General features: G+C 36.9%; 1 long non-coding RNA gene across 1 annotated transcript in view; it reads right to left on the bottom strand.

The window, feature by feature from the left end:
* LOC309855593 overlaps positions 1–19,582 on the bottom strand; it is an 816,759-nt gene that overhangs the window by 623,947 nt on the left and 173,230 nt on the right. The gene's annotated exons all lie outside the window — the stretch shown is intronic.

The raw sequence follows: 19,582 nt of genomic DNA, 5'->3' as shown, positions 1-19,582 counted from the left end.
AGATTATGTGAAAAGTCTGGGTTATAGGAATGGCAGATCAAACTTCTGGCTACAAATTATCAAATGATAAATAGTTTTGTTTTGTTTTGTTTTGTTTTGTTTTGTTTTGTAATACTGTCCCAATCTACAGTCTAATGATTAGGGGTATAGGAGACCCAAATTGTTCATGATGTCTTACCAAATATATTTTAGGGCTTAATGTCATACAGAACCCATAAATAGATGAAGGAAAGAAGACTATAAAGCTGACAGATGTAGAAGTTCCTTAAGTATTTTGGATATTAACCCTCTATTGGATATTTCATTGCAAATACTTTCTCCCATTCAGTAGGCTGCTTTTTTTGTTTTATTGTTTGTCTCCTTCACTGTGCAAAATCTTTTATTCTGATGTAGTTCAAAGAATTTACTTTTGTTGTTGTTGTTGTTGTTGTTTCTCTTGACTTAGTTGACATATCTAATGTTGCTATGGAGAGGGCCGCAAAAAAAATTGGAGCAATGAACATTCTGTGAAATTTGGATTTTTTTGCAGCTTTCCCAGATTCTTTCTTTTTGAACATTGACAAATTTGTGTTTATTAAGAAAGTTCTGTCAGTAGAGCTCACAGAATTTCATTAGAAATAGAAAACATTATCACATCATAAATGAATGGGAGAAAAACACGAGTCCTTCTGGCAATCTCTTTATCTTCATTTTTCTAGGGGTTATATTCATTATTTCAGAGCCATTATAGAGGATTTGAGTATAGGCACTCCTCAGCTTTTCAATTTGGTATTTATGAAACTCAATACATCACTTTCAACACTTACGCTTGAAATTTAAATAGCGTGGACACTTTGCATGCAGGAAGGAGAAGGGAAGTGGTTTTCTCGAATAGTCTGGCTGAGGAGAAGGAAGGAGGGAAAACTAAAACAGAGAAATTAAAAGAAAGAAGTACAAGGCTTCTAGGGACGAAAATAATTCTGTAATTATTAATTAATGAAACTGGTTTTCTTGTGCTTTATTAACCTGCATCTGAAAGCACTGCTTAAAGAAGTTTTCCAGATATGTTTGGAGTTAATGGAAGCATTATCAGGATGACTGTCTAGATGTCTCACTCAAAGAATTTAATTTTGAAAGAAAACTATTTAGAATTGTACATCCTGCTGTTTGCAGAGAAAAGGTATTTCAGTTCTAAATACTCATGCCTACTTTGAAATTGCTGCCTAGAGATAGTGGTTTGAACACAAGATTTGTATATTAGTGGGGCAATTAATATATGTACCTTCCACAATTAAAGTGGAATCTTTGGGTTTTTTGACATATGAATTCCTATTGTAATGAGAGAGAAAAATATAACATTGAAGCAAGTAATGGTTGGTTCTTGAATTTTATTAAAGTTGGTATGTCTTATACAATGCTGGCAGAAAGATGACAATATTTGATCTTATGAGATAACACCTTAGTAAATTGGTGAGATTGCTTTAAGTTATTACAATGGACAACAATTTTAATACTTATCTGTATGCTTCCTACAAAGACATGATGCAAGACAAATAAGACAAGAAAATGTATCTCCTTGAATCAGCTTTTCGAAAAGTCACCAAAAACTTTCTTATATATTTACCTCCATATCTCTGCAAGATACTTGTCAAAATCCACTTAGATACCCTTTGATATCATTCAGAATCTTATAATACTGATAAAAGACTCCTTAACCTGATATCTTTAATAAAAAGAAAAAAGAAGTTTTGAGAGATAAAATAACTTTGTACAACAATCTATATGATCTTAAGTGCAGTTTATGCATGTTTGGTTATACTGTTCACTTTTATAAGGCTTTATATACTAGTGCAGAGTACAGATATAACACTTATCATATTATATGAATTATTCTTATGTAGCATGTGGTCATTTCTATAAAAATGTTAAGCATAATACTCTTATTTGAAAATTTAACTTCCCTATTATAAAATTGCTACTGTAAGTAAATCTGGTTTTCCTTATGTTATTTTGCACATTTTATAGGACTATAACCCACCTTAAAAGTAAAGCTAGTGCTTATAATACAAACTTAAAACTACATTCTGCTTTTAAATAGTAAGTACTTTAGGTGTCATAGTAACTCTTTAGATCAAATACCAAGGCTTTAGGTGCATTACAAATTCAAAATGTAATTACAAGTAAAAGTATGCTATTATCCTCTAAGGCTCTGAAAGAGTTAATTGATCTCCCAGGGTTCAAAATTTACTACTCATGAATATTTAAGATATTTTGAGAATTTTCAATGTATGAAATTGATAAAGCGGAAGGAGAACAACTGGTTTACAGAAACTCACCTTCAAATTGGCTATTATGGGGAAAGGAAATAGCAAAATTCCAGTAGCTATTATTATAGACTAGCAGGTTTCCTGATCAAGGACATATCAAATCTAGAGAATATAGAATATAGAATACTTTTCTATGGGGAAAACAAAGACAAAAATTAAAAACTAAATACTAGCAGAGTGACCCCTTTACATTTGAAAATGCTGCTATAAACATTCGGGTGCATGTGCCCCTTTGGATCACTACATTTGTATCTTTAGGGTAAATACCCAATAGTGCAATTGCTGGGTCATAGGGCAGTTCTATTTTCAACATTCTGAGGAACCTCCATGCTGTTTTCCAGAGTGGCTGCACCAGCTTGCATTCCCACCAACAGTGTAGGAGGGTTCCCCTTTCTCCACATCCTCGCCAGCATCTGTCATTTCCTGACTTGTTGATTTTAGCCATTCTGACTGGTGTGAGGTGATATCTCATTGTGGTTTTGATTTGTATTTCCCTGATGCCGAGTGATATGGAGCACTTTTTCATGTGTCTGTTGGCCATCTGGATGTCTTCTTTGCAGAAATGTCTGTTCATGTCCTCTGCCCATTTCTTGATTGGATTATTTGTTCTTTGGGTGTTGAGTTTGCTAAGTTCTTTATAGATTCTGGACACTAGTCCTTTATCTGATATGTCGTTTGCAAATATCTTCTCCCATTCTGTCAGTTGTCTTTTGATTTTGTTAACTGTTTCCTTTGCTGTGCAAAAGCTTTTGATCTTGATGAAATCCCAATAGTTCATTTTTTCCCTTGCTTCCCTTGCCTTTTGCGTTGTTCCTAGGAAGATGTTGCTGCGGCAGAGGTCGAAGAGGTTGCTGCCTGTGTTCTCCTCAAGGATTTTGATGGATTCCTTTCGCACATTGAGGTCCTTCATTCATTTTGAGTCTTTTTGTGTGTGTGGTGTAAGGAAATGGTCCAATTTCATTTTTCTGCATGTGGCTGTCCAATTTTCCCAGCACCATTTATTGAAGAGGCTGTCTTTTTTCCATTGGACATTCTTTCCTGCTTTGTCGAAGATGAGTTGACCATAGATTTGAGGGTCTATTTCTGGGCTCTCTATTCTGTTCCATTGATCTATGTGTCTGTTTTTGTGCCAGTACCATGCTGTCTTGATGATGACAGCTTTGTAAGAAAATGAAAGGGAAACCACATGAAAGTGTGTAAGGAAAGCTGATATGCAATCTCATCATAAACTCTTGTCCTGATTCAGTGATCCACAATTGGTGGGTGGGGGGTAGAGGGAGATTCAAAATCTAGAACTTCAACTTGAGGAGCAAAGCGTTTATACCCCATATTGGGCATCCCAGTTTTTAAGACTGATATGTGAGAGACAAACCTCAAAAACATCTGGCTTTGAAGACCAGCAAGCCACAACACCATGAAACCCATGGGGCTGTGGCAAACTGAGAAACAGCTCTTAAAGCCCTCCTTTGCAGTCACCCATTTTAAGGCTCAGTCCAAAGCAGCTCCTTGAAAGTGCTTAGACTTTATGTGAAAGAGATTGCTTTTTATATTTTAGAACATTGGTGTGAGGGTCAGGTATCTGTTGAAATACTCTTAATACTCTTTAGGACAGAGGCAAGCAGACAACATCTTCCTGCTCTTCCTCTGCTAAAGTTAGCAGGCACCATTTTTTTTTTTAATTCTTACTTTTTTAAATTCTTACTTTTTAATACTTACTTTATTTTCCTTTCCTTTTTATTTTTATGTTTCCATTTTTCCTTTTTTCCCCTTTTTACAGAAGTTTCTACCTTTGTATTACTTTACCTCACTGCAGCCAGTGGAAACAACTTTTTAATTCTCCCTCTGTCACACTCCAAAGCACTAATATCTTCTGGAAGAAAACTTCCACACATACCTTGTGCCCAAGTCTTTACATTTGGTGAGCTGACTTTTGTGGCTGTTGCCTAAGGGGTGACTCTTGATCACCTGACTCTGGAGACCCATGGGACTGTAACAATTGGAGAGGCAGTTTGTGGTATACTACCACTACCACGGTACTGCACAGGTTGTCAGGTTGAAATACACACTTAGTCTTTCTGAGAAAGAGAACTCTTTGGGTTTGATCTTTACCCTCCCCTGCCTGCTCCAGCTCATTGGTATTTTACATAAAGGAGTTTATACCTTTTCTGGTGCCATGATTTTTGTGGCTGCTGCCAGAGGACACCTCTACATTACCTGACTCTAGTGGCTAGCAGGGCTTACACTCTCTAGTTTCACAGAACTGTACCCAATGGAGGAAATGTTCTTTAACAGCTATTACCCTGAGGGCACAGCAAGGACAACATACCTGAGACCTTAGTCTTTCAGTGAAAGAGGTTTAATTAGCTATTGTCATAAGCTAACATCAGGTTTCTAATTAAGCATATATCTAAGGCCTGACTATAAACTTTTCTTGAGAACTTAGAGAGTGGCAACATTTTCATACTCTTCTTTTGTCATACTTCAGAGTGCTAGCATCTTCAAGGTGAGTGTTTATATGTTTCTGGTGCCCCAGGTTTTATGTATGGTGCCATGGTTTTTGCAGCTGCCACCAGAGAATAACCCTTGAATACCTGGCTCTGGTGGCCAGGGAATCTTGTTTCTGGGCCCCACAGGTCTATAACCACCAGAATGATAATTCTTGGCAGGCTATAACCCCTAAGACCCCGCATATGCAGGCAGCAGACTGGAATACACACCCATATTCTATGAAAGAAACCTACTTTCTTGCCCTGAAACTTCAGTCTTAGGGGCAGGTTTAAGGTTTGGCACACAACTAGGAGCTATAAAGTTGCTCTTAGAAAACATAGGCTGGGGAATATTACCATTGTGCTATCCTTCTACCTCACTACAGCTCATTAGCATCTCCCAGATTAGAACCTATACATTTATGTGGAGGCCTAGTTTTTGTGACTGCTGCTCAGGGAACAACTCCGGCCTGGCTCTGGTATCCTGTGGGGCTCACACTTGCAATTTTACAGGACTGTATATATTTGCATTCTTTAAAAGCTATTGCCTGAGGGTCTGGTTTCTAATCAGAATGAAGCTAGGTGCTGATTGAGATCCTCCGCTTTGAGACACTGGTATCTTGGCACACCCTCAAGTACTAGGAGTTATTAAAAATAAAATAGGCTGCCTGGACAATAACAAAGTTTTGTTCTGTTCCATTGATCTATGTGTCTGTTTTTGTGCCAGTACCATGCTGTCCTGATGATGACAACTTTGTAACAGAGCTTGAAGTCCGGAATTGTGATGCCACCAACGTTGGCTTTCTTTTTCAATATCCTTTTGGCTATTGGAGGTCTTTTCTGGTTCCATATAAATTTTAGAATTATGTGTTCCATTTCTTTGAAAAAGATGGATGGTACTTTGATAGGAATTGCATTAAATGTGTAGATTGCTTTAGGTAGCATAGACATTTTCACAATATTTATTCTTCCAATCCAGGAGCATGGAACATTTTTCCATTTCTTTGTGTCTTCCTCAATTTCTTTCATGAGTACTTTATAGTTTTCTGAGTATAGATTCTGTGCCTCTTTGGTTAGGTTTATTCCTAGGTATCTTATGGTTTGGGGTGCAATTGTAAATGGGATTGACTCCTTAATTTCTCTTTCTTCTGTCTTGTTGTTGGTGTAAAGAAATGCAACTGATTTCTGTGCATTGATTTTATATCCTGACACTTTACTGAATTCCTGTACACGTTCTAGCAGTTTTGGAATGGAGTCTTTTGGGTTTTCCACATATAGTATCATATCATCTGCGAAGAGTGATAATTTGACTTCTTCTTTGCCGATTTGGATGCCTTTAATTTCCTTTTGTTGTCTGATTGCTGAGGCTAGGACTTCTAGTACTATGTTGAATAGCAGTGGTGATAATGGACATCCCTGCCGTGTTCCTGACCTTAGCAGAAAAGCTTTCAGTTTTTCTCCATTGAGAATGATATTTGCGGTGGGTTTTTCATAGATGACTTTGATGATATTGAGGTATGTGCCCTCAATATGATGCTGTACTTTATCAAATGCTTTTTCAGCTTCTATTGAGAGTATCATATGGTTCTTGTTCTTTCTTTTATTGATGTGTTGTATCACATTGACTGATTTGTGGATGTTGAACCAACCTTGCAGCCCTGGAATAAACCCACTTGGTCGTGGTGAATAATCCTTTTAATGTACTGTTGAATCCTATTGGCTAGTATTTTGGTGAGAATTTTCACATCTGTGTTCATCAAGGATATTGGTCTATAGTTCTCTTTTTTGATGGGATCCTTGTCTGGTTTTGGGATCAAGATGATGCTGGCCTCATAAAATGAGCTTGGAAGTTTTCCTTCCATTTCTATTTTTTGGAACAGTTTCAGGAGAATAGGAATTACTTCTTCTTTAAATGTTTGGTAGAATTCCCCCGGGAAGCCGTCTGGCCCTGGGCTTTTGTTTGTTTGGAGATTTTTAATGACTGTTTCAATCTCCTTACTGGTTATGGTTCTGTTCAGGCTTTCCATTTATTCCTGGTTCAGTTGTGGTAGTTTATATGTTTCTAGGAATGCATCCATTCCTTCCAGATTGTCAAATTTGTTGGCGTAGAGTTGCTCATAGTATGTTCTTATAATAGTTTGTATTTCTTGGTGTTAGTTGTGATCTCTTCTCTTTCATGCATGATTTTATTTATTTGGGTCCTTTCTCTTTTCTTTTCGATAAGTCGGGCCAGGGGTTTATCAATTTTATTAATTCTTTCAAAGAACCAGCTCCTACTTTTGTTGATTTGTTCTATTGTTTTTTTGGTATCTATTTCATTGATTTCTCCTCTGATCTTTATGATTTCTCTTCTCCTGCTGCGTTTATGGTTTCTTTCTTGTTCTTTCTCCAGCTCCTTTAGGTGTAGGGTTAGGTTGTGTACCTGAGACCTTTCTTGTTTCTTGAGAGAGGCTTGTACCGCTATATATTTTTCTCTCAGGACTACCTTTGTTGTGTCCCACAGATTTTGAACCGTTGTATTTTCATTATCATTTGTTTCCATGATTTTTTTTCAATTCTTCTTTAATTTCCCGGTTGACCCATTCGTTCTTTAGAAGGATGCTGTTTAGTCTTCATGTATTTGGGTTCTTTCCAAACTTCCTCTTGTGGTTGAGTTCTAGCTTCAGAGTGTTGTGGTCTGAAAATATGCAGTCACAAAGTTTTTAGATACAACCAAGAGCTAGGCCAGATTTGAACAATAAGGTTCATTTCATGTATGAGGCTAACCCTTCATTGACAGGGAGTGCCAGCTGTTTTATCCAATGCATAAACCAAAATAAAGAGTCAAGGAAAATGAAAAAAAAAAGAGTGGAGCATATTTAAAATGAAAGAAAAAGATAAAACCTCAGGGGGGAAAAAAACAATGCAACAGAGATAAGTAATTTACTTGATAAAGTGCTCAAAGTATGGCTCTGGGTGTCTCAGTCAGTTAAGCAGCTTCCTTCAGCTTTGGTCATGATCCAGGATCCTGGGATGGAGCCTGCATCAGGCTCCGAGCTCAGCAGAAAGCCTGCTTCTCCCTCTCCCTCTGCCTGCTGCTCTGCCTACTTGTGCTCTTCTGTCAGATAAATAAATAACATCTTAGAAAAAAAAAGTTCAAAGAAACGTTTGTAAAGAAGCTCACTATGGTGTCTGGGTGACTCAGTTGCTTAAGCATCCAACTCTTGATTTTGGCTCAGGTCATAATGTCAGAGTTGTGAAATCAAGCTCTATATTGGGCTTTATGCTCAGCTCAGAGACCACTTGATATTCTCTTTCTTCCTCTCTTCCTCCCCCTGCTCTCTCTCTCTCTTTCTCTCAAATAAATAAATAAATAAAATCTTTTTTATTTTTTAAGACACTCACTGAGAAGGGACAAGATGGTGGAGGAGTAGGAGACCCTATTTCAACTTGTCTCCTGAATTGAGCTAAATATCTACCAGAGCACTCTGAACACCCCTGAAATCAGCCTGAAATGTAAGATTATACATTCTGGATCTCTAAAGGGGCAGAGGATCATCAGTGTAGAGGTACAAAGGAGTTGACAGTGCACAGACTGATATTGGAGGATAAACAGAAGGGAGAGGGAGCCTCCAGAAGTGACCCACTGGAAAGTAATACCCTAATACAGTGCCCTGTGCTTGAGGACCGGCATTAGTTTGGAGACTGGTTAGCAGCACTCAAAAAAAAAAAAACCCAAAAAACAAAAACAAAAACATAGCCAAAAAAAAGGGGGGGGGTACTTAAGGGGCAATTAATTGCTGGGATTGGGTGTTCACAGGCATGAACTTAAGTCACAGTCCCAGGATGCCCACAGTCAGCTACCCGCCTGCATCTGAGAGAGCCTGATGCAGGTTGTAGTTGGTCACTGGATCTGTGGCCATCTGCTGCCTCCACCACCACAGGGGCTGAGTGCACCCAGCATGGGCGTGGGCTCCAGACAGCGGTCCAGAAAATGGCAGCTGCCAGTACTGGGCTGGCCTGGACCAGTATTGCTTGTGGTTTTGTTGGCACGGGGATGCAGAGAAAAGTGGGGGCCTTGGGTGACCACTGAGACAGTGGCTCGGAGTGCACACCACCTGTGGGAGGTTGCAGCATTTGGCAGAGATTGCAGAGGAGGAGTCTGTGTGTTCTGGACCATTAAGAGGGACTGTGACCTCTCTCAGAGGTGGAAGTCTGGGAGCACACAGTTTACTTTGCTCTGACCCTCCAAAAATGTGCAAAAACCCACCAAAGAACAAAAACCTCCAGAGAACAAAAGCCTGAAAAACTGGTTTCCACAGAGACCAGTCCCTTGATAGGAGGCAGGGCAACTTGGCCTAAGAAGACTGACTGAAAAACAACTTTTTAGGCTCTGCCCCAAGAAGACAAGTCAAAAGAACAAGAGGACAACAATCACAGGTTCCCCACAAAACTCTAAAACCCCAGCATCAGGGGAAAACAATATATTAAGCTCCTGGTATTTCCCCCAAACCTGTATATTTTCACAGATACAACTTCTCTCTCTCTCTCTCTCTTTTTAATTCATTCCCATGATTCTTGTTCTTTTATTTTTTTTACCTACTTACCATTTCAATTAGATGTTTAATACAACGTATTCCATAGTATCTTTTTAACTTGAAATTTTGTCATGCATATACCTTTGTTTCTTTTTCTTTATATATATCTATATATATATAGAGATATTTAGAGATAGATAGATATAGGCTTCAAGGAAGTCATTTTCTCTTATTCAGTACTATAAATATATATACCTGTTTATATTATATATATAATTTATATATATTATAATTTTAATTAAATTAAATACATATATAAATATAATATATTAAAAATATATTTTATATAATATATATAAATATTATAAATATAAAGAAATATATAATTATATAATATATTTTATATACAAATAATAATAGATATTTATAATTATAATATAAAATAATATGTTTTAATTTAATTATATATATATATTATACACACACACACACACACCAGTTTTAATTTCCCTGTATCTCTGCAAAGTTGAGACCTTTAACAAAGATAACAAGGTACACTCAGGAAGAACTGAAATAAACTTCATTGCCTACATTGTAGGTTTATAAATACCTTCCCATCTTATTCTTTTTTTGGTGTTCCTGTGTATTTATTTTTGCTCTTATACTTTATGAATCTTATTCCGAGGGTTCATTTTGGCTGGATTTCTCTCTCTCTCTTTTTCTTTTTCTTTTGTCAGTCTTTTTGTTTGTTCATTTGTGTATTTGTACTTTATAAATATTACTTCTGGGGCTTATTTTGTGGGGGTTTTCTTTTTCTTTTTTCTCTTTTTCCTTTTTTTTTTCTTTCCTTTTTCCTTTTTCTTTTCTTTTTGGAGGTGACTTCCAATTGCTCTGAAACTCTCCAGGGTACACCTTGCCTGGATCGTGGTTGATATTTTCAGCTATACATCCCCTCAACCACTTCTCACCAAAATGACTGGAAGGAGGAACACCCAACAGAGGAAAAGTTCAAAGACTGTGACCTCTGCCACAGAACTATTGGATATGGATGTAAACAATATGTTGGAAATATAATCCAGGGTAACAGTTGTCCAGACAATGATTAGATTGGAGAAGACCATTAGTGGCAACATAGAATCCCTAAGGACAGAAGTGAGAGCTGATCTGGCAGAACTTAAAAGTGCTATCAATGAGATCCAATCTAATCTAAATACTCTAACAGCTAGTGTAAATGAGGCAGAAGATCGACCTAGAAGACAAACTGATAGAAAAGAAGGATCAGGAGGAGGCCTGGAACAAAATGAAAACATAGATCCATGAAAACATACTTAGAGAAATAAATAAAGGTTCCAATGTCAGAATTATGGGGATCCCAGAGGGGTGGAGAGAAAGAGGGCTAGAAGATATAGTTGAACACACACTAGGTGAGAATTTCCCTAATCTGGGGAATGGAACAAGTGTTTGTGTCCTAGAGGCAGAAGACACCCCCCAATATCAACAAGGATAGAAAGACAATCAGACATGTAATTGTTAAATTAGCGAATCATGAATTTATAGAAGATGTCTTAAGGGCATCTAGGGGGAAGAGTTTACTTATGTACAGAGGGAAGACCATCAGAATAACATCAGACCTGTCCACAGAAACCTGGAGAGCCAGAAAGGGCTGTAAGACATATTCAGGCACTAAATGAGAAGAATACGCAGCCAAGAATATTTTATCTGGCAAGGCTGACATTCAGAATGGATAGAGAGATAAGAGCTTCCAAGACAGACAAAGTCTAAAACATTATATGACCACCAAGCCTGCACTATAAGAACTATTAAAGGAGGGGTTCTACAAAAGAATAAAGACCCCAAGAGTCTAGAGAACAGAAATTTACAGAGACAATCTACAGAAACAAGGACTTCACAGGCAACATGATGACAATAAAAACTTCTTTTTCAATAATTATGTTCAATGTGAATGGCCTAAATGCTCCCATAAAATGGCAGAGGGTTGCAGACTGGATAAAACAACAGGACCCATCCATATGCTGTCTTCAAAAGACTAATTTTGAACCTAAAGCTACATTCAGAGTGAAAGTCAAAGGATGGAGAACCATCTTTCATACCAACGAACCTCAAAAGAAAACTGGGGTAGTGATTCTCATGTGAGATAAATTAGATTTTAAGCTAAAGACTGCAGCCAGAGATACAGAAGGGCACTACATCATTCTTAAAGGGTCTACCCACCAAGAGGTTCTAACAAGTGTAACTATGCTTCCAACACGGGAGGAGCCAACTACACAAGCCTACTGTTAATCAAAAATAAAGCATCATATTGATAAGAATACATTCACTGCAGGGGATCTTAACATGCCACTCTCAGCAATAGACAGATCATCTAAGTAGAAAATCAACCAAGAAACAAGAGTTTTGAATGATACATTGGATCAAATGGATCTCATAGATATATACAGAACATTCCACCCTAAAACAACAGAGTACTCATTCTTCTTTAGTGTATATGGAACTTTTTCTACAGAATAAACCACATGCTGGGTCACAATTCAGGACTCAACCCATAACAATAGACTGAAATTATTCCTTGCACAATCTCAGACCACAATGCTTTGAAACTGGAACTTGTCAAACACAAGAAAAAGTTTAGAAGGAATTCAAACACTTGGAAGCTAAAAACCATCTGGCCCAAGAAATTTGGATCAACCAGAAAGTCAAAAAACAACTTAAACAATTCATGGAAACCAGTGAGAATGAAGACATAACAGTCCAAAACCTATGGGATAATGCAATGTTGGTCCTAAGGGTGAAATACATAGCCATCCAAGCTTCACTCAAAAAAAAAAAAAAAAAAAAAAAAAAAAGAAAAATCCCAAATATACAAATTCTCTTTACAACTTAAAGAACTTGGTGAATCAACAACAAATTAAGCCAACCCTATGCACAAGAAGGGAAATAATTAAGATTAGAGCAGAGATCAATGAGTTAGAAACTAGAGGTACAGTAGAACCCATCAAAGGAATTAGAAAGTGGTTCTTTGAAAGAATTAATAAAACCAATAAATCACTGACTAAACTAATCCTAAGAAAAAAAGAAAGGACCCAAATTAATAAAATTATGAATGAAAGGGAAGAGATCACTGCTAACACCAAGGAAATAGAAACAATAATCAGAAATTGTCAACAGTTATATGCCAATAAGTCAAACAGCCTAGAGGAAATGGATCCATTCCTGGAAACCTATAACCTTCCAAGATTGAAACAGGAAGAAATTGAGAACCTGAATAGACCAATATCTAGTAATGAGATTGAAGCAGTAATCAAAAACTTCCCAAAAAACAAGAGGCCAGGACCTGACAGATTCTCTGGAGAATTCTATCAAACATTCAAAGAAAAAATAATACCTATTCTCCTGAAACTGTTTAAAAAAATATAAACAGAAAGAAAACTTCCAGACTCTTTCTATGAAACCAGCATTACATTGATCCCAAAACCATCGAAAAGGAGAATTTCAGACCAATATCCTTGATGAATGTGGATGCCAGGATTCTCAACTAGATCCTAGCTAATAGGATACAAGAGTACATTAAAAAGATTATCCACTGTGACAAGGTGGGGTTTTCTCTGGGATCCTAGGGTGGATCAACATCTGCAAACCAATCAAATGTGATAGAATAAATCAATAAAAGAAGAGAGAAGAACCATATGGTCCTCTAAATTGATAGAGAAAAAGCATTTGACAAAATATAGCATCCTTCTCTGATTAAACTCTTCCAAATATAGGGGTAGAAGGAACATTCTTCAACTTCATAAAATCTATTTATGAAAACCCACAGCAAATATTCTTAATGGGGAAAAGCTGACAGCCTTCCCATTGAGATCCAGAACATGACAAAGACACACTCTCCACTGTTCAACATAGTACCAGAAGTCCTAGCAACAGAAATCAGACAACAGAAAGAAATAAAATGTATTCAAATAGGCAAAGAAGAAGTCAAACTCTCTCTCCACAGAAGACATGATAATTTATATGGAAAACCCAAAAGACTCCACCACAAATCTAGAAGTCATACAACAATTCAAATGTGGCAGCATACAAAATCAATACACAAAAATAAGTGGCTTTCTTATATACTAACAATTAAACTGTAGAAAAGGCAATTAGAGAATTTATTCCATTTACAATAGCACTAAAAACCATAAGATACTTTGGAATAAACCTAACCAAAAAGATAAATGATCTGTACTTGAGGAACTATAGAACACTCATGAAAGAAAATGAAGACACAAAAGATGGAAAAGCATTCCATACTTATGGATCTGAAAAGTAAACACTGTTAAAATATCTATGCTGCCCAGTGAATCTGTACTTTCAATGCCATCTCAATCAGAAGAGCAGCAGCCATGAAGTGCTGGAACAAACAATCCTAAAATTGTATGGAACTAGAAAAGACCCCAAACCACTAAGGGAATGTTGAAAAAGAAAAAGAAAGCTGGGTGCATCACGTTGCCTGATTTTAACTTTATTACAAAGCTGTGTTCACCAAGACACCATGGTACTGGCACAAAAACAGGCACATAGACTGATGGAGCAGAATAGAGAGCTCAGATATGGACCCTCAACCCTATGGTCAAATAATCTTCGAAAAAGCAGGAAATAATATCTAGTCGAAAAAAGACAGTTTCTTGAATAAATGGTGCTGGGAAAATTGGACACCTATGTATAGAAGAATGAACCTTAACCATTCTCTTATACCATACACAAAGACAAACTCAAAATGGATGAAAAACCTCCATGTGAGACAGGAATCCATCAAAATCCTAGAGGAGAACATATGCAGTAACCTCTTCAACATTGGTCCAAGCAACTTCTTTCAAGACACATCTCCAAAGTTAAAGGAAACAAAAGAGAAAATGAACTTTTGGGACTTCATGAAGATAAAAAGCTTCTGTACAGCAAAAGAAACTGTCAACAAAACAGAGGCAACCCACAGAATGGGAGAAGGCATTTGTAAATGACACTACAGACAAAGGGCTGATATTCAAGATCTATAAAGAACTTCTCAAACTCAACACCCAAAAAACAGATAATCATGTAAAAAATTGGGCAGAAGACATGAACAGACACTTCTTTCTCTAATTAAGACATACAAATGGCTAGCAAACACAAGAAAGAATGTTCATCATCATTAGCCATCAGGGAAATTCAAATCAAAACCACATTGAGATATCACCTTACAGCAGTTAGAATGGCAGAGGTTAACAAGGCAGTAAACATCACATGTTGGAGAGGATGTAGAGAAAGGGGAACCCTCTTATACTCTTGGTTGGAATGCAAGTTGGTATAGTCACTTTGGAAAACAGTGTGGAGAGTCCTCAAAAAAATAAAATTAGAGTTACCTTATGACCTGGCAATTGCACTGCTGGATATTTACACTAAAGATAAAGATGTAGTGAAAAGAAGGACCATGGGTACCTTATTGTTCAAATAGCAATGTCCACAATTGCCAAACTGTGGAAAGAGCCAAGATTCCCTTCAAGAGATGAATGGATAAAGAAGATGTGGTCCATATATACAATGATATATTACTCAGCCATCAGAAAAAATGAATACCCAACTTTTGAATCAACATGGATGAGACTAGAGGAGATTATGCTGAGTGAAATAAGTCAAGGAGGGAAAGTAAATTATGATATGGTTCTACTTACTTGTGGAACATAAGGAATAACATGGAGGATATTAGGAGAAGGAAAGGAAAAATGAACGGTGGAAATCAGAGGGGAAGACTGACCATGAGAGACAGTGGACTTCAAGAAAAAAACTGAGTTGTTTAAAGGGTAGGAGAGTGGGGGTGGATGGGTGAGCCTGGTGGTGGGTATTAAGGAGGGCACAAATTTCACAGAGCACTGGGTGTTGTATGTAAACAATGAATCTTGGAACACTGCATCAAAAACTAATGTATTTTGCGGTGGCTAACATAACACAATAAAGAAATAAAATTATATTTTAAAAAAATTAAAGAGATACTAACTGAACTCAGGAGAAGAATAAATAAGTACAGTGAGAATTTCAACAAGGAGACAGTAAGTAGAAGAAATTACCAAACAGAAGTCACAGAGCTAAGGGATATATTGATTGAACTGAGAAATACATTAGACAGGATCAATAGCAGACTAGTTGAAACAGGAAAGGATCAGTGAACTCAAAGTCAAGGAAAGAAGGTCAACCAATCAGAGCAGTAAAAAAAGAAAAAAAATGTGAATAGCTTAAGGAATTTATAGGAAAGCATCAAACTAACATTCACATTGTAGGGGTCCCAGAAGGAGAAGAGAGAAAGAGACAGAAAATTTATTTCAAGTATGGCCGAAAACTTCCTTAACCTGAGGAGGGAAATAGACATAACATGAACTCATACCAAGACACATAATTTAAAATGTCTAAAATTAAAGATAAAGAAAAAAATCTTAAAATCAACAGAAGAAAAACAAATTGTTACATACAAAAAATGATAAAAATGTAAGCAAATTTTTCAGCAGACATCTTTCAAATCAGAAAGTATAGCATGGTATATTCAAAGTGCTAAGAGGAAAAAAAAATCCCAACCAAGAATACTTTATCTGGCAAAGTCATAATTCAGAATTGAAAGAGAGATAAACAGTTTTTCATACAAGTATAAACTAAAGGTGTTCTGGTTATACCAGACTTGCAAAAAACATTAAACACATTTCCTTAAGCTGAAGAGATAAGACACAAATCAGTAACAAGAAAGCACATGAAAGTATGAATCACACTGGTAAAGGTAAATATGGTAAATATAGTGGATTGATTGTTTATATACCTAGTATGAAGGTTAAAAAAGGAGTAGTACAAATAATTGTAACTGCAATAATTAGTTATGGAATACACAAGATTTAAGATGTGACATCAAAAGCATAAAACGTGGAGGGAGAGTAAAAATTGAGAACTTTAAAATGAATTCAAACATAAGTTGTTATCAACTTAAAATAGACTATTACAAACATAAGTTGTTACATGAAATCATCATAGTAACCACAAAGCTGAAACTTATAGTAGGAGTTATGTCACAAAAATGGTGACATAAGTGGTTCCTGTTTTGTGACCCATCACAAGAAGAATAACTAATGATTTTTTAAGAAAAATGAGAGAATCTTAGATCACTGGGGTGAGACTGAAGCACTCTCCTGTACCACAGAGACCAAGACAGACTACAATAAGAGTAAGAGAAATGGCCACACATTGACTACATTGTCCCTTCTCCAGTTTAGCAGAGCACCACACTGAGAAGTTTCCTCTGTGTCTTTGGCTCCTCCAATAAGAAAGAACCCAGGGGGAAGCCAGCTCCTCTTCAACATTGTAGGTTGCTTTGTGGTAGCCCCTACTCTGATTTTTCACAATGAGGATTGCAAGAGATTCTGCAGGACTCAACTACTGGGAATCTGCCTGTGATGGAGAAGAAGCATGGGGTTTGCAACAACCAATACATGGATCTTAGCAGACCAAGTTCATATGTAAACTTCCCCAAAAGTAATCCTAACCAGTAGCTTTGCTGGTCTGCAGAGTCATCTCAGGGGCATATTCTGACTACGGAACTTTGCAAGGTTTGGATATGCCTGATTTGGATCCTCTGATGAGGAATTTTGCTGGCTTAGAACCTGGTTTGCCTATGCCCAAGCAAGAAGCTGAATCACAACACTTTCTGCAGTGGAGAATATCTTTAAGAGGCAGAAAGCCTGGAAACAATTTCTGGAAAGAATACATCTAAGAAGCATTCAAACTGAGTGGCAGGAGGACAGAAATGATTGACCCAGAGCAAAGCCAGTACTAGGTGTGGATCATTCCCGTCGTATATACAAGCTGGGACATTAATTCATAGCCAAAACTGAGAATAGCTCCTAGTACCTCCCATGTAAAAAGACTGGGAAAATTAAAGTAGCCTGGAGAGGTTCCTCCCACTCCTGCCCAGGTAAGGAATCTGTGACATAAATCCACCTACTGTGGAAAGTATCTTTCAGCTCCAACTGAGCTCCTGCAAAAGACTTGTGCATCTCCTGGAAGTTGTGCACCCCAGTGTCACATGAGCCAAAAGGTAGGTAGGCAAAGCTTATAGTTTTCAGAGCAAAGTCAGTGGCCCTCTTTGATCAGGGAACATGGAGTATGGGTCATCTTGACTTAAGACAACAAAGAGTTTTACAAGCTTTAGAGCTGCTTTTCCTTCTGTGCCCAGGCAAAGAATATAATTTGTAGTTCTGTTCATTGCTGAATATACCTCTAGCTGTCCAACCAGGGAATATAACCAGACCATACAGGAAAATGCATAGCCCATTCAAAAGCTGTGCATACAATGGCACTTTAACTGAGAACAAAAACTGTGCCTTCCCCTTTCTGCAGAGCACAACAGGTATCCATCCTCACCTGACCAGGGAATTAAATACATGACTGATTTGGATCCTGAAAACAAGTTGTACAGGCTCTGAGTTCCATGCAGTTGCCTGGCAAGGGCACATAAGTTAATTCATAGCCCCATCTACTACTGAATATAATACCCAGTCCCTACCATCGAGTAAGTCTTTTTTTTTTTTTTTAAAGATTTTATTTATTTATTTGACAGAGAGAAATCACAAGTAGATGGAGAGGCAGGCAGAGTCAGAGACAGAGGGAAGCAGGCTCCCCACTGAGCAGAGAGCCCGATGCGGGGCTTGATCCCAGGACCCTGAGATCATGACCCGAGCCGAAGGCAGCGGCCTAACCCACTGAGCCACCCAGGCGCCCCCCATCTAGTAAGTCTTAACAGAGAACGCAAACCATTGTGGAGCCTACCCTACAACTAATCTGGATAGGGAATAAAGCCAGCAGCCCTATCCAATCAGTATCATACAGTGGTACACTCCAGGCCCCCAACTCTCAGAGCTCAAACAGTTGCTTCACCCAAAAATAGACCATAATAGTAGACTTCATCTCTCCAAGGACATTATCAGTAGTTACAACTAGAAATCCTACTGAGCTGACTAGTGAAGAACTGTCTCTGTCAAAGCAAACATATAAAGTCTAAAAATAGGGCCAATTACTCAAATGCTTAGATATTAATGTAAGTAATTAAAGATCACAAAAAAGTCAGGTAAATAATGACACCACCAAATGACATTAATAGAACTTTAATAACTTACCCTAAAGAAATGGAGATCTGTGAAGTATCAAAAAATTTAGAATAATCCCATTAAGAAAGGTTAATGAGGTAAAATAAAATGCAGGCCACTAAATGAAATTATTAAAATAATGCATAAATTGAACAAGACATTCAACAAGGAGATAGCAACAGAAAAACAAAACAAAACAAAACATAGAAGTCCTAGAGTTGAAAAATATAATCAAACTGAAGAATTCAAGAGTTTCAAAAGTTGACTTAATCACACAGAAGAAAGGCTAGGGTATTGAAATTCACCTAGTAGGAGAAGAAAAAAAAAAGTAAAGAAAACAATGAGGAGAAACAGTATTCATATTTCAGGATTGCAGAAAGAGAAGGGAGAGAGAAAAGGGAATAAAGTATATTTAAAGCAATAATGTCTAGAAAATTCCCAAACATGGGGAAAAATGGACATTCGGATCCATGAAGCCCAAGGGTACCATATTGGCTAAAACCAATTGGGGCTAGACCTAGACACATTATAATTATATTGTCAAAGTCAAAGACAAAGAAGTAATTTTGAAAGCAGAAAAATAAGAGAGATAAATTACAAAATAGGGAAACCCCATGAGACTATCAACATATTTCACAGAAGAAATATTTTAGGAAAATAGAAAATAGTATGATATATTCAAAATATTGAAAGAAAATAATTGTCAAAATAGATTTTCATGCCTGGAAAAGCAGTCTTTTTGGGGGAAAAAAAAGGACTAAAGACTCCCTAACAAGCAAAAACTAAGGGTGTTCATTACCACCAAACCTGTTATACAAAAAAGTGATATAGTATTTTGAGTGCAAGTAAAAGAACACTAATTAATATTATAAAAATAAAAAATTTCAGTGTAAATATCACTGGCAATAATGAATATATATACTCCCAGTCAGATTCTGCAATATGGTTAAGAGTGGTGCATAATTTATTTATAACCTTAATGTAATAGTTAAAAAATAAAACAAACATAATAATAATAACCATAATTACAACAATTTTTTGTTCATTACACAATTAAAAAATTTGTAAATTATAACAGCAATAACCTAAAATGAGAGGGGAAAGAAAAGTAAAATTAT

The sequence above is a fragment of the Mustela nivalis genome (assembly GCF_964662115.1).
Source record: "Mustela nivalis genome assembly, chromosome: X".
Lineage (NCBI taxonomy): Eukaryota > Metazoa > Chordata > Mammalia > Carnivora > Mustelidae > Mustela > Mustela nivalis.
Note: the sequence above shows the minus strand (reverse complement) of the source record. Positions and strands in the feature narration are given on the sequence as shown.